This window comes from Elephas maximus, chromosome 12 (assembly GCF_024166365.1).
Source record: "Elephas maximus indicus isolate mEleMax1 chromosome 12, mEleMax1 primary haplotype, whole genome shotgun sequence".
Classification (NCBI taxonomy): Eukaryota; Metazoa; Chordata; class Mammalia; order Proboscidea; family Elephantidae; genus Elephas; species Elephas maximus.
This window is the reverse complement of record NC_064830.1, coordinates 101,751,721-101,767,262: the sequence shown is the minus strand read 5'-3', so window position 1 is coordinate 101,767,262 and position 15,542 is coordinate 101,751,721.

Sequence of the window (15,542 nt, the reverse complement as noted above, 5' to 3'; positions counted from 1 at the left end):
TGGGCAAGGCAGAATGAGCTGAGGCTCCAAAGAGCTCTCAGCAACCCAGCTCCATGTGCCAGAACTCCAGTCCAGAGGGCTGTCTGGAGCCCTGGAAGGGTCTCCAGGATCAAGGGTAAGGTGGCTGGCCAGGTGAGATGGGGCCCAGCTGTGGGCATTGGGTGGGCAGCCTGCTGGAGCTGTACTAGGACCCGCAGCACAGGGGAGCATGGACATCCCATGTGCGTGTTGGAAAAATGACGTTGGCAGGGGTACAAAGGGTAGACTGTGGGTAGGGGGCCACCGAGGACCCTTTGGGGTCATTCCAGCAAGAGATGACAATGAGGACTGAGGGGAGGGCCAGCTGTAGAGACAGGGAGGGAGAGAAAGGTGCAAGCAAGCGAGGCTAAGATCCCATCACGACCTAGTGACCCACTGAGGGGTAAGGAGCAGGAGGACCCAGAGAACGCTCAGGTTTCTGGCTCTGGTGACTTAGCGGCACTAACACCTAGAATGGGAACTCTGGAGAGACCAGCTTGAGGGGAAGGAGGGGGAAGCCGAGTTTGCACTTGTCGGCCTGAGGTGCACCACCCCAAAGCCACACCTGATGAAAGGTGGACAAGGTGTGCGTGAAGGTATTCTGTGACACCTTAGCTTCTCAGGACTGCTGTAACAGAAACACAAGTGGGTGGCTTTAACCAACAAATGTATTTTCTCACAGCTCAGGAGGCTAGAAGTCCGCATTCAGGGCACTGGCTCTAGGAGAAGGGTCTCTGTTGGCTCTGGGGGAAGGTCCTTGTCCCTTTCAGCCTTCGTGCCTCGGCTCCTTGGTGATCTTCACCTGGCATCTGTTTTTCCCCCTTTGTGATGGCTTCTGTGTCCCATCCGCTCCTTTCACATCTCAAAAGTGACTGGTTTAAGACACACCTGCACTGATACGGCCTCATTAACCTAACAAAGAAAACCCTGTTCCCAAATGGGATTAGTTCCACAGGCATAGGAGTTAGGATTTATAACACATAATTTTGGGGTCACTATGAGTCAGAATCAACTCGAAGACAACGGTTTTTGTTTTTTTTAATTTTGAGAGGACACCACTCAATCCATAATACCTGACTATAAAAGGCCTGAGGCCATCACAGTGGCTGCCACCCACTTGTCCCCTCGGGGAGTATTTATGGAGGCCTGGCACACGGAGAACAAAGCTGAAGACACAAAGCTGGGGAGCTCATGTTTTAATGGGGAGGGAGCTTAGCAAGTGACCAGTGCTCTGGGGGGCACAGGCAGGGACAGAAAATGGGAGGCAGGAAGGGCAAGGGATGGTTTGGGATTTCATACTGGGCGGTTGAGGGGCCACGTTGAGAAGGCGATGTTGGTGCAAAGACTGGAGGGGCATCAGAGAGTCAACACTGTGAAGACCGAAGGACCAAGCTGCCTTTTGTTTGCCTGATTTTGAAGGTGGAGAAAAACGACGGCATGTCGTACGCTGGTGGAAAGAACCCAGGAGAGGGGGAGCGAGGTGCAGGCGAGAGGGGACAGGGCCCAGTACGGGGCTCATGGGAGGCCCCATCCAGGACAGAAGGCAGGCCCCGGGGGCACAGGGAAAGGAAGGTGGGTGGGTAGGTGTCACGGAGGGGCTCTCCTGATGGTTTCTATGTTCTTTATGAAATAGGAAGCAAGATTATCAGCCAAGACAGGACAGGACAGGTGTTGGGGGTTTGAGGAGACAGGAGAACCGGGAGCATGAACAGACCCGAGTTCTGTGACTGCTGGACGGACGGCATTCAGGGCCGATTGGAGATTAGCCATGCTAGCTTTAAATAATCATAGTCTCAGCTCCACCACCTGTCTGTCAGCTTGCTGTACTGTGGTGTCTTGCATGTTGCTGTGGTGCTGGAAGCTGTGCCGCCAATATTTCACATACCAGCAGGGTCACCCGTGGTGACCAGGCTTCAGTGGAGCTTCCAGACTAAGACAGACTGGGAAGAAAGGCCAGGTGATCTTCTTCTGAAAATCAGTCAGTGAAAACTCAATTGGATGAACCCCCCTCAAAACCATTGCCCTAAAATACTCTTTAAACCTCAAACCAAAAATGTCTCCTGAAGTTTTCTTAAAACCAAACAATAGGTTAGCTTCGCTAGTAAAAAAAGTCTGCCGTCAACATGTTTGTTTTTTTTTTTTTAAATCTATGTGACATCTGTAGGGTCGCTACGAGTCGGTATCAACTCGATGGCAACGAGAGTTTTCTGTGAGATCAAACTGACAGCGGCAACTTGACAGGTTAGATGGGAACCTTAGGGGGGCAGCGAGTTTATGTTAACGGGGAAGGAACATCTCAGAGGAGGAGGCTGAGATGGCTGCACAACTCAAGGAACGTAATCAGTGTCACTGAATTGTACGTGTAGAAACTGTTGAATTGGTGTACGTTTTGCTGTGTATATTCTCAACGACAACAGAAATAAATTTTATTTTTTTTTAAAACCTATGGATGACAATAGAATATTGTTTGATGTAGTGCTGCAAGATGACCCCCTAGGTTGGAAGGCGCTCAAAATACACAGCGGCTGCAACAGTGGACTCAAGCATCGTGAAGACGGCGCAGGATTGGACGTTTTGTTCTGTTCTGCATGGGGCCGCCAGGAGTGGAGCTGAATTTTCAGCAACTAACAGCAACAGTCTCAGCTACCATTTACTGGTCAACCAGTAATGCCAAGCACTCTGCTAAGTACTTCACGTGCTTCATCTCGGTTCCCGCACAGAGCCGGCCTACGAAGGAGGTAGGAACGTCCCCAAATGCTTGATGGAGATGCCTGGTTTCCTTAGAGAGGCTCTGAGACTGTTCCAAGGTCTCTCAGCCAGTAAAGGCGGATGTTCAGACACCCTGTCTACCACATCCTAGAGACCGCACCACACTGCCTCTGCGAGAAGGCCATAGACGCAAGCCACTGCTTTCCGGTTGCAAAAGAAATACATTCTTATTGAAGAAAACTTGGAACATAACTTTTGCATATTTTTTCAGACACTTGAAGTTCTGCTCTTTATCCACTTTTATATTTTGCTCCAGTTGAAATTTATTATTATGATTATTATTAGTTATTGCCAAAAAACAAAAAAGCCAAACCAGGTGCTGTTGATTCTGACTCATGGCCACCCCGTGTGTGTGCCATAGGGTTTTCAATGGCTGATTTTTTGGAAGCAGATCACCAGGCCTTTCTTCCAAAGTGCCTGAGTGGACTCGAACCTCCAACCTCTGGGTTAGCAGCCAAGCACATTAACCGTCTGCACTGCCAAGGAACTCCTTAGTTATTGCCATTTCCACAAACATGAGTAAATACAATGTTAACCGCCATGTGCAGATGTCTTCTCTGGGAAGACCTGTCACCTGGGTGGCTGTCACTGTCGTCTAGACCTCAACAGCTGCCCCTGATTCTACCTCAGGGACAGCTAGAGGCCATCAAAGAAGGCTCGTGTTCTTCTCACACGCTAGTAGTGCTCGTAGGTCATCATATGAGCTTCTTGGTACATTCAAGAAGCTACTGTCTCACATGGTTAGGATTATGGTGGCGGGGGGGGAGAAGCAAATTGTGATTTTTCAGGCCCATTGCTGGTCCTGTAAGGATCCCAGTCTTCTTCTCTCAGCCATTATTCTATTTTGGCAACAGTGCAGGGGCCTCAGTTCTCCTTCAGGCCACAGAGAGAGAGAAAAAGGAAAACAAGGCTGAGATTGTGTTTTCATGGGGCCTTGGTTTTGTGAAACAAGAAGACTGCAGTGGGGAGTGAGCTTCAAGAAGGACAGAGATAACCATGGCCAAGTGACAGAGAGAAGAAGACACTAAGGCCCCCGATACAACGTCCCTCCCTCTCTCCTCTTCCCCTCGCTACCTTCTCCTTCCCGTTGGGCCCACCTTCCTCCTTTCCCTACCTGGCACAGTGCAGGGGCTCTTACCTGCTTCTTGCACTGTGGTCATGGCTGGCTCCTGTGAGGCGCTCAGAGGTGGTGGGAGGGAGCCTGAGGATGGGGCTGGGCAAAGCCCTCTTATGCTCCAGCAGAAGATGGGCAGCGACCGGCATGAAGGACCAGGACAGAGCGAGAAGGCCACAGGCGAGGAGCCATCGCGGGCGTGGGAGGCCGGAAGGAACTGGGAAGGGCAGGCCTCCGCGGGGGACAGAATGCTGCCTCACAATCCCGCCCTGCCCCAAGATTCTCAGGTTCTGAGTCTGGAGTCCTCACAGTGGAAGCAGCTCACTGGGCCACAGTGTGGAACGTTCCGGAAAGAAGCCCATTTAATACCACTGCCCAGGGGATCCTGAATAAAAATCACGACTTGTGAGAGGCAAGGATGTCAGAGCAAGCCACGTTAAGACAAAATGCAACAAGGCACCAGAGACAATCCTGTTTCAGGCTTTTTCCAGTGACCCTAGAAAGTGTTACTGGAGACAGGTGAGGTAAGGAGCCCCAATGGTGTCCTCATCCCTGAGGAGGCAAGAGTAGCCCCCTAAATTACCACAAGCCAAGCCCTCATCAAATAAGGCAGTCATTCATTCATTTTTGTGAGCCTTCCCCCTTAGTTTCGTAGAACAAAGTTGTTCTTCTGTTTCCAATGTAGATCTAAGAAAAGGGGTATGTATTTCTCCACCTCTGCCAGGGGAACGGGCTACCTCCAGGGGCTGTGTGTAAAGCTGGTGTCAGGATCCAGGAGAGCAAGGGCCAGTGGAGGTGCCCAGTGGGAGAGGCTACCTCCCATCCGGGGGGCCAGGGTGAATCTTGTGTCCATGGACTGTCATCCCTAAGCTGGGTGTACTAGTGTCCTAGGGACGCCGTAACAGAGTACCAAACACAGAAATGTATTCTCTCACACTTCTGGAAACTAGAAATCCAAAATCAAGGTGTTGGCAGGATTGGTTCCTTCTGGAGGCTCTGAGGGAGAATCTTCCATGCCTCTCTCCCAGCTTCTGGTGGTTGCCGGTAATTCTCAGCATTCCTTGGCTTGTAGCCTCATCACTCCAATCTCCGCCTCCATCTTCACATGTTCTTCTTATAAGGACCAGTCATTGGATTGAGGGCTTCAGTATGACCTCACCTGTAACTAATTACATCTGCAAAGACCCTATTTCCAAATAAGGTCACATTCTGAGGTTCCTGGTAGACATGAATTTTGGGGAAACATTATTCAACCCAGTATACTGGGTAAAACAAGTACTTAATCCTGGCTGCTACAGGTTAAAAATAACAAGTCCCAGTATGGTGAGAGTATCTGGGGTCTTAAAAGCTTATGAGTGGCCAGCTAATATCTAACTATTGGTCTTTATTCATCTGGAATAAAAGAGAAAGAAGGAAACTCAAGAATCAGAGACGGAACTGGACTAGAGGACTAATTGTTTCCATGAACCAATGCCTCCTCCACCTTGAGATCAGAAGAACTAGATGGTGCCCAGCTACCACTACTGAAAATTCTGATCAGGAACACAATAGATGAATCCTGATAAAAAGGTAGAAATATGTGGAACAGAACTTTAAACTCTTAAAGAATTCGGACTTACTGGACCTACTGAGGCTGGAGGAGTCCCCGAGACTATGGCTCCGAGTTGCTCTTCAAACCTTGAGTTGAAACTATCCCCTAAAGTCACCTTTTAACTAAGTAACAATTTGGCCTGAACAGTAAAGATTGTCACTCTTGATTGCTGCATTTCTTAAAAAAAAAAAATTATTATATAAGACCAGAAGGTCAACAGCTATTTTAAAGCATACATGAGAAGGTTGAGGCGCAGAGAGATTAAGTAAATGGAAGTGAAACAACTAGAACAGAAATAACACAACATGAAGAATGGAACCAATGTCCAATGGAACCAATGTCACTGCTCATTACGTCTAGAAGCTATGGAATGGCAGCGGGTTTTGCTGTGTATATTTTCACCAAAAATTAAAAAAAATTGATAATGGGTGTGAAATATGGAGTTGTTTCTGACTCCGTACCATATGCCACCCTGCCTGAGGAATCCGTTTCAGTCTGAGCTGTTCCCAGATGTTGATGTCATCACAATAAGCAGAACTGGATTTTTTCGGATCATTTTTGGCCTTTGGTACTATGCATAATGCAGCTTCTAGTCCTCTTTAGTTTCACCTGGAAAAGCCCTTTCAGTGGAAACATGTTCTCCCATACACCCCTCACCACCACCCCCCAATCTGAGGAACCATCCCTAAAAGCCACCTTGCTCAGTGGTGTGTAACAGCTTTCCCTACTTAGCAACCTCCCAGGGCTCTCCACTGCCCACAGTGCAAAATCCAAGCTCTTTATCAACATATCATTCAAGGTCACGTGCAATTCAAACTCTGTGCACCACCCAAGTCAGGTTCTGAGGGCCCCTGAGAGAAGCATCTTCCACACAAACTTGTCTTCCTCCTCTGACTTCCAGCATCGCTCACTTGGCATGTACCATTAAGTGCCATTTCATGGGGAATTGATTTCATTGGTAATTATATCATGTTCAGACAGGTCCCCCTCCCCAGCCAGGTAAGGAAGGGAGGGGCTCCCACAGCTTTCTGGTTAAGCACACAGGCTCCCAGGTCATGCTGTCTGGGTTCAAAGCCCCTACTTCCTTAATCTACTAACTTGGCGCCTGAACGTGACTCAGTTTCCTTATCTGTAAAATGGGGTGATAATTGGGACCTTCCACAGGGCATTTGCACATGTAGCAAATGAGAAAATGAGTGCTCTAAAGAGTTGGATTAACTAGTAGTCCTCTGGGTCCACCCGATGAATACAGTTTTTAAAGAACACGTACGAACTTGACAGGGGGCAGTGGTGAGGGATGAAGTTTTAATTCACATCTTCATTGGTTACTAGTAATGCTGAGCTTTTTTCCTATGTTATTAAGCATTTCAATAGTCTGCTGTGAATCATCTGTTTCTTGCCTCTTCCTCCTGTTTCCACATCATCACATTGTGTGAGTGTGTGCATATATATACATTTTTAATTTAACAAATAACACATTAATACATCCTTATTCTAAAACAGGGTTTCTCAATCTCAGCACTATAGACATTTGGGCCTGTGTCTTAGTTTCTAAGATTAATGGAAACACCACAAGTGGGCGCCTTTAGAGAACAGAAATTCATTTTCTCGCAGTTCTGGAGGCTGAAAGTCCACATCAGGGTCTGGATGTGTTGATTCTTTCCTTGCTGGTAGCTCCAGGTGTTCCTTGGTTCCTTGGTAATCCTCTTGTGGTGTCTGTCTTCCCCAGTATGTGGCCCTGTCTGCATCTAATCTAGTTTGTTTTCTAACTCAGGAGTGATTAGATTTACAATCCACCCAACTCACTATGATCTAATTAACATAGCAAAGAAAACCCTATTTCCAAACAGGATCACGTCCACACACACACCACACCTATTGCCAAGGAGTCAATTCCAACTCATAGCAACCCTATAGGGCAGAGCAGAACTGCCCCACAGAGCTTCCACGGCTTTTTTTTTTTTTCCTTTTATTTGCTTTAAATGAAGGTTTATGGAGCAAATTAGTCTCTCATTAAACAATACCCATACTCTTTTGTGACACTGATTGCCAAACCCAGGACATGTCAACACTCTCCCCTCCTTGAACCTGAGTTCCCCATTTCCATTCGTCCAGCTTCCCTTTCCCCTTCTGCCATCTCATCCTTGCCCCTGGGGCTGGTGTACCTATTTAGTCTCATTTACATGGTTGAGCTGTGAGTGCTATTGTTTGTTTTATGGGCCTGTCTAATCTTTGGCTAAAGGGTGAACCTCAGGAGTGACTTCAGTACTAAGTTAAAAGGGTATCTGAGGGCCATACTCTCAGGGTTTCTCCAGTCTGTCAGACCAGTAAGCCTTGTCTTTTTTTGCGAGTTAGAATTTTGTTCTACATTTTTCTCCAGCTCTGTCCAGAACCCTCTACTGTGATTTCTGTCAGAGCAGTAGGTGGTGGTAGCCGGACACCATCTAGTTGTGCTGGACTCAGTCTGGGGGAGGCTGTGGTAGTTGTGGTCCCTTAGTCCTTTGGACTAATCTTTCCCTTTTGTCTTTTTCTTCATTCTCCCTTGCTCCAGAGAGGGTAGGACCAGTGGAGTATCTTAGATGACCACTCACAAGCTTTGAAGACCCTAGATGATATTCGCCAAAGTAGGACATAGAACATAGTCTTTATAAGCAATGTCATGCCATTTGAGCTAGATGTCCCCTGGGACCAAAGCCGTAATCTTTACAGAAGCAGACTGCCACATCTTTGTGCCACAGAGCAGCTGGTAGGTTCAAACAACTGACCTTTAGGCTAGCAGATGAGCACTTAACCATTGGGGCACCAGGGCTTGCCACAGGTGTAAACCAAAAAAACCTGTTGCCGTTGAGTCAATTCCAACTTATAGCTATCCTATAGGACAGACTAGAACTGCTGCATTAAGGTTTCCAAGGAGTGGCTGAGGGATTCACACTGCCAGCCTTATGGTTAGCAGCCTGACCTCTTAATCACTGCGCCACCAGGTATAGGGGTTAGGATTCCAACACATATTTTGGGGGACACAATTCAATCCATAAGAAGAAGAGGTAATTCTTTGTGGTGAGGGGCTGTTCTATCATGTCCATTGTAGATTGTTTAGCAGCATCCCTGGTCTTTACCCACCAGATGCCAGTAGCATTCCTCCTGTTGAGATGAGCAAAAACATCTGCAGCTATTGTCACACGTCCTTTGGCAGGGAGGGGTGTAAAATGGTAATAGTAGCATCAGAACCTGCCTAACTTCAGGGAGGATAATGAGAATCACCATCAGCCCAAGGCTGATTCCTGTGAGGTGCGGGTCAGACATACCTCCACTGGCCAACCTTTTTTACTAATTCTGACACCAGCTGTCCCTCCCACAACACTCTCTACTTCTCTTCTGGGTTCGACAATCCATTGTGATGGCCACACGAAACTCTCAGACCATACTTAAAGTTAAGTGGTTTAAGGAAATAACGGGGTACAATCTGGGATCGGGCTCAACAGGGTACGACTTGGGATCAGGAACATGCAGGCTTTGGGGGAAGGCTTCCCCAAAGTGGAGAGAGTACATTCCTCCCTTCTTCAGGGCAGGACAGCTCGCTCAGCTCCTCTCAGCCGTGCAAGCAAGCAGGTCCTTCTCTCTGCCTGCAAGCCCCCTCTCAGCCATGCAGGCCTCTTCTCAGCCCCCTCAGGACAGGCACCCTCTTGGCTCCCTCAGAACAGGCCTTCCTGCCATCGGCATCTCCACTGCTAAGTGACCCAGCTCCCAGTCAGTGCAGCAGTTTTATTTAGCTCTCTTAGCTGCATTTCTGGCAGCAGGTTTCTGCTGTCACCACCAACTCCGGCACAGGACCCCTTCCAGGCTTGGCGCCGCTGGTTCTGCCACATGGCCCCTTCTGGGCCTCTCACTGTCTTGTGTTATAGCCCTTGACCCGTGTTACAGCTCTTTTAGGAGGTTCCTCACTTCTCTTGTCTCTCTTCTTGCCTCTTTTTTCTTTTTTGCTTCTTTCTTCTGCCAACCTCTCTGGGTTGGTTGCACATATAAGCAAACTTTTAGAGTCAATTTCAAGACATGGCCCTCCCATCAGGGCCACGAACTGATCAATCCCCTCTCGGTACTCCACAGTCACCTCATTTGCATAAAGATATTGGCCAATCCCTGCATGGCTTGTAAAATAGACCAATCACAGGGCAGGCTCCAGCCCAGGGACAGACAAAAAAAAATCAAACCATCAGGTTGTTTACAGTCTACCCAGGAAATGTCAATCAACCTGGAAAAAAGTAACAAACCCTCTAGGGTAGAGAACTAGGGCAAAGGTAACTCCTCAAGGTTTAGAGGAAAAATCTCTCCAGCTATTTTTCCAAAGAACCAAGGCAAAAGACCACAGAAAGGAACTCATTTCACCACAGGAGGCAAAATCGCCCCAGTTGGAAACCACTGCTCCAAAATAACCAAATGAACAGATGAATATAAGGTCAAACATGCCCTCCCCCGAGCTATCATGGTCAATGGTTCAGAGCAGATCTTCTAGCTTTCTCTGTTGCCTTAGGTAGTGCTGCTGTAACAGAAATGCCACAAGTGGGTGGCTTTAAAGAACAAATTATTTTCTCACAGCTTACCAGAAGTCCAAATTCAGAGGGTGGCTCTAGGGGAAGGTTGCTTTCTTATCTATTTAAGCTTCTAGTAGCTGGCAATCCTTGGAGCACCTAGGCTTGTAGATTCCTCTGCCTCCATTGTTATCAGATAGTGTCTGTCTTCCCCCATTTGTGCTCACATGTCTGTGTGTCCATGCTGCCCTTGATATCATTCAGAAGTGATTAGGTTTAGGACCCAGGAATATGGCCTCATTAACTTAACAAGGTAAACTCTATTCCTAAATGGGGTCACATCCACAGGTACAGGGGTTAGGGTTCCAACACATATTTTGGTAGGACACAATTCGGTCCATAACATCCGTGTATTTACATCTATGTGCACATTTACATAGTTGGACCTGTTTTCTGTGTGGGATTACACTCAGTGTGCTGCTCTGTGATTGGCTTTTTCAGGTGGAGATCTTTCCACCTCCACAGAGATGCCCACGTTCTCTGCCTTCCATCATATTACAATATGTGTCCTTGTTTGTTGGAAGGCCAGAGCCTCCACTCAAATTCCAGAACCCATATCCTTGTTGATTCAGCTCCTCCTGTCCCAAGGGCTTCTGGCACAAGAGGAATACCCACGCTCCCTGTCCTTTTTTGGTGCTCAATTTATTGAACTCATATGTCTTGTGAACCAAATCTGAAAACCTTTCCAAACAATAATTAAAAATATATTAAATTAGTTCTCATAAACCAATTTAACCTGTGGTCATAAATCTGGCATGGTTGATTCTTTTGAATATTGCAAACACTTAGCCAATAAAAAAAAAAAAAACCAAACCCACTGCTGTCGAGTCGATTCCGACTCATAGCAACCCTACAGGACAGAATAGAACTGCCCCATTGAGTTTCCAAGGAGCGCCTGGCAGATTCGAACTGCTGACCTCTTGGTTAGCAGCTGTAGCACTTAACCACTATGGCACCCGGGTTTCCACTTTGCAAATAAAGCATATACAAATGTAACAATTACAAAACCAATTTCTCACCCTAAATCCCAATATCATTGACTTAACTAACATCTTCATTATTTCCTATATTTTTCTAGGGTTACAACGATAAATATTTTTGATATTTCTCCAGGGTTGCTGTCCCCAAAGAAAAGTAATACCATCTCTGATCAGCTGAGTGAAGGCATTGGGGTATAGGTGGAGTGATTCTTGGCTAGGGCTGAATCTACACTGCTCTCCTGGAGGCAGTTCAAACCAGGCCACTTACTGCAGGTGCTTTTTATAATCATTTGCTACATCAATACATATTTTTAAAGTCCACCCCCTTCACATCAGTTTTAGTGTTTGCATCCTCCGACTACTAAAATGATGCTCTTTTTAAGCCTTGCTTGACAGCATTACATAACTCAGCTTTTGGAGTTTTTATGGTAGATTAACCTAAAGCCTGCCATTATGAAATATTGACTTGACCTGGTAGCATTATTATAAACGTATGTTTGGCTTACCAGTATTTTATTAAAATTAGCAAGGCCATCTAGAAATTCTATCTCCAAGAAATGAAGGATTGCGTCTTCGTGGTTGTCTTCTCCTCAGGACATCTGCATGTGTTTATCCGGGAGTTCTCTCCAGCTCTCCCTTTACCTGGCTTTTGTGGTTGAGCACGGGGACAAGTAAGTGCTAGGTCCCTTGTCCTCCTGGTTCTCACGAGTGACCTCCAGTGTTGACAGTTCCTGCTTTTTCCAGGGCCATATGGCTTACTCCTGTGCATTCACCTGCTTCTACTCACAGAAACGAGTACACGTGACGATTTTACAAACAGGTATGTATTAGTGTCCTGGGGCTGCCATAACAAAATGCCACAAACTGAGTGGCTTTTAAGAACAAAAACGTACTGTCTCACAGTTCTGGAGGCTGGAAGCCTGAGTTCAGGGTGTCAGCAGGGCCATGTTCTCTCCAAAGGCTCTAGGGGAGGATCCTTTGTCTCCCTCAGCTTCTGGGAACTTGAGGTGTTCTTGGCTTGCAGCTGCAGCAAAACTCTGTTGGCACATGGCTGTCTTCCCTCTGTCTCTGTGTGTCTCTTCTCCTATACGGACTTCCCTCAGATTGAATTAAGACCTACCCTATTCCAGTCTGACCTCATGTTTAACTTAACTGATAACATCTTCGAAGACCCTATTTCCAAACAAGGTTACGTTCACAGGTACCAGGGGTTAGAGCTTCAACATATCTTTTTGGAGAACACAATTCATAACAAGATGTAAAACAACATATGCGTATATTATCAATCTTCTACAGTATTAGTTTTCTATAATGCACAACAAATTACCACAAACTTGGCATCTTAAAAACAATATGCGTTTGTTACCTCACTGTTTCTCTGGGTCAGGGGTCAGGGCATGGCTTAGCTGGATAGTCTGCTTACGGTCTCAGGAGGCTGCAATCAAAATGTCCGCTGAACTGTTTGCATCTGGAGGTTTAACTGGAGAAGAATCTGCTGCCAAGCTTGTTCAAGTTGTTGGCAGAATGCATATGCTCGCAGCTGCACGGCTGGAGGCCCCCGCTTCTTGCTGCCTGGAGGCCACTTGCAGTTCCCTGCCAAGCTGCCCCCTCCGCAGGCAGCTCACAACAGGGCTGCTTGCTTCTTCAAGACCAACGGAAGACAGAGTTTCCTAGCCTGAGAGAGGCCACTCAAGATCATCTCCCTTTTGATTTGAGATTTTAATTACATCTGCAAAACGCCTTCACCTTTGACTAGAAGCCAGCCACAGATCCAGCCCACCATCAAGGGGGGGGGGGTACACAGGGCATGACCACTAGGGGGCAGAAATCACGGGGGCTCCCTGGGTCTGTCGGTACACCAACTTAATGAAATCGGTAAAAATATGGCTCACTCTGCTTCTGCATTAACAACTACCTTTGTGTAGACTTGACATTAACACTCTCTCAGCGGCTTCATAATGAACTCACGGCTTTGCCCTCACGGCTCTCTGAGCGTATCACTCACCCACATGCCCACTGGCTGCAACCACTGGTGGCCTTGCTGTTCCCAGCCCTGGCCCAATCATTCAATGTTCCCTCTCCCCCTAGAGGCCATGTGCTCACTTGTCCACCCTATTCAAGCCTCTGCTAGAATGTCACCAGCTATGGATTGAATTGTGACCCCCCAAAAGATATGTTGAAGCCCTATCCCCCGTACCCGTGAACATGACCTAATTTGGAAACAGTCTCTGAAGATGTTATCAGTTAGCATGAGGTCATACTACAGTGGGGTGGGTCCTAATCCAATATGAGTAGCGTCCCGTAAAAAAGGGGAAGAGACAGAGACGGAGCAAAGGTGTCCATGTGAAGATGCATCTACGAGCCAAGGAATGTCATGGTTCACCAGCCATCAGCCATCACCAGAATCTAGGAAAGAAGCCAGGTAAAGGACTAGAACATGACCACTAACCTGGAAGCCTGGGTGTGTCCCTTCGGTCCCCCAAGCCATCCACTTCCTGGTTGTTATGGTAATGTTATGGTCATCACTTCCTTGCTCATCTTTATCCTTTTACCATCAAACAGACATCCTCAAACACTGTTTAAGTTCTTGCCTATTTCTGAACTTCACATACAAATGAGATCATAAAATACATAAGCTTTGGGTCTGGCTTTTCTCACTCAGCGTCTGTTCAGGATTCATCCGTGTTGCTGCGTTTAGCTGTACGTCATTTGCCTTTTGTTACCAATAATAATCCCTGTATGACTATACCACATTTATTTATACATTCCACCGTGGAGGGACATTTGGGGCTATTACAACGAGAGGGACTGACACAAGAGCTCCAACAGTGGACTCGAACATACCAGTGATCGGGAAGATGGCGCACGCAGGACAGGGCAACATTCCATTCCTGCCAGGAGTCAGAGCTGACTTGGCGGCAGCTAACAACACAATGCCGCTAAGAACATTCTTGCACGTGTTCCTGGTGGGTGTATCATCTAAGGTTGGAGCGCAGGGCATTCAGGTCTTCAGCTTTACTGTATAATGCCACATAGACTTGCACAGCGATTGCACCAACCTATACTTCCACTCAGCCTATCTGGTAGGCATCTCATTGTGGGTTTAATTTGCCTTTCCCGCTTACTGATGAGGGCAGGCACTTTTTCCTAAGTTTCTCAGCCACTTGTATTTCCTCTTTTCTTAAGTGCCTGCTGAAGTCCTTGCCTGCATTTCAGCTGGGATGTCTGTCTTGTTCTTAATGATTTGTGGTTGGTCCTTTCTGTACTCTGGATACTAGCCCTTTGTTGGTCTGTGTGTTGTAACTATCTTCTTCCACTCTGTGGCTTGCCTTTTTACCCAATAATGGTCTCTTTTGATAAAGAGTTCTTGATTTTAAAGTAGTTCAATGTGTCAGTCATTAAGGTTGCTGACTTTAACGTCATTCTTTATAAAGCCTTCTCTGTCAAGATCCGTTTCTTGGGTAGGCGGAGCGGCAGCGGCCAGGCAGCCAGCTTCTTGAAGTCTCAGGAGGAGCCCAAGAGACTCCTGACATACTGATATAACACAGATCACAACTTGGTTTTGATCATACTGTGAGTTTCCCACCATTAGAAGCTCCTCAATCTACTGTCACCAGCAATGGTCACATGGTGTTGTGCGGCTGTGCATAAAGGAAATGGAAGGTGGGTCCTGCATGAAAGGTTCCCATCTGCTAGATCAATCCAGGAACCCACACACCTAGCAGGGTAATACCAGTTGCTGTCAAGTTGTTTCCAACTCAGGGTGACCCCATGTGTGTCAGGGTAGAACTGTGCTCCATAGGGTTTTCAATGGTTGATTTTTCAGAAGTAGGCTGCCAGGCCTTTCTTCCAAAGTGCCTCTAGATAGGCTTGAATCTCCAACCATTTGGTAAGAAGCTGAGCGCATTAACAGTTTGCACCACCCGGAGACTCCATCAGGGACTTAAAGGTATGAGCACAAGTTTTATTTTGCTTCCTGGAGAGTAGTATATGTTAAGCAAATTAATAAGGGCTTTCCTCTGTCTGTTCCTGACCCTTGTACTTTACCTTGACCTGATCAGCTTATCCTGCTTAACTCCTGCCATAGTCATCTAGTGCTGCTATAACACAAATAGCACAAGTGGGTGGCTTTAACAAACAGAAATGTAGAAAGCCGGAAGTCTCAATTCAGGGCACCAGCTCCAGGGGAATGCTCTCTCTCTGCTCGTTCTGGGGGAAGGTCCTTGTCATCAGTCTTCCCCTGGCCTAGGAGCTTCTCAGAGCAGGGAGCCTAGCTGCAAAGGATGTGCTTTTCTCCCGGAGCTTCCCTCTTGGTGATAATGAAGTCCCCCTGTCTCTCTGCACGCTTCTCTCTTTTATATCTCAAAAGAGATTGACTCAAGATACAACCTAATCCTGTAGACTGAGTCCTGTTTTATTAACATAACTGGCTCTAATTCTGCCTCGATAACACCATACAGGTTAGGATTTACAACACATAGGAT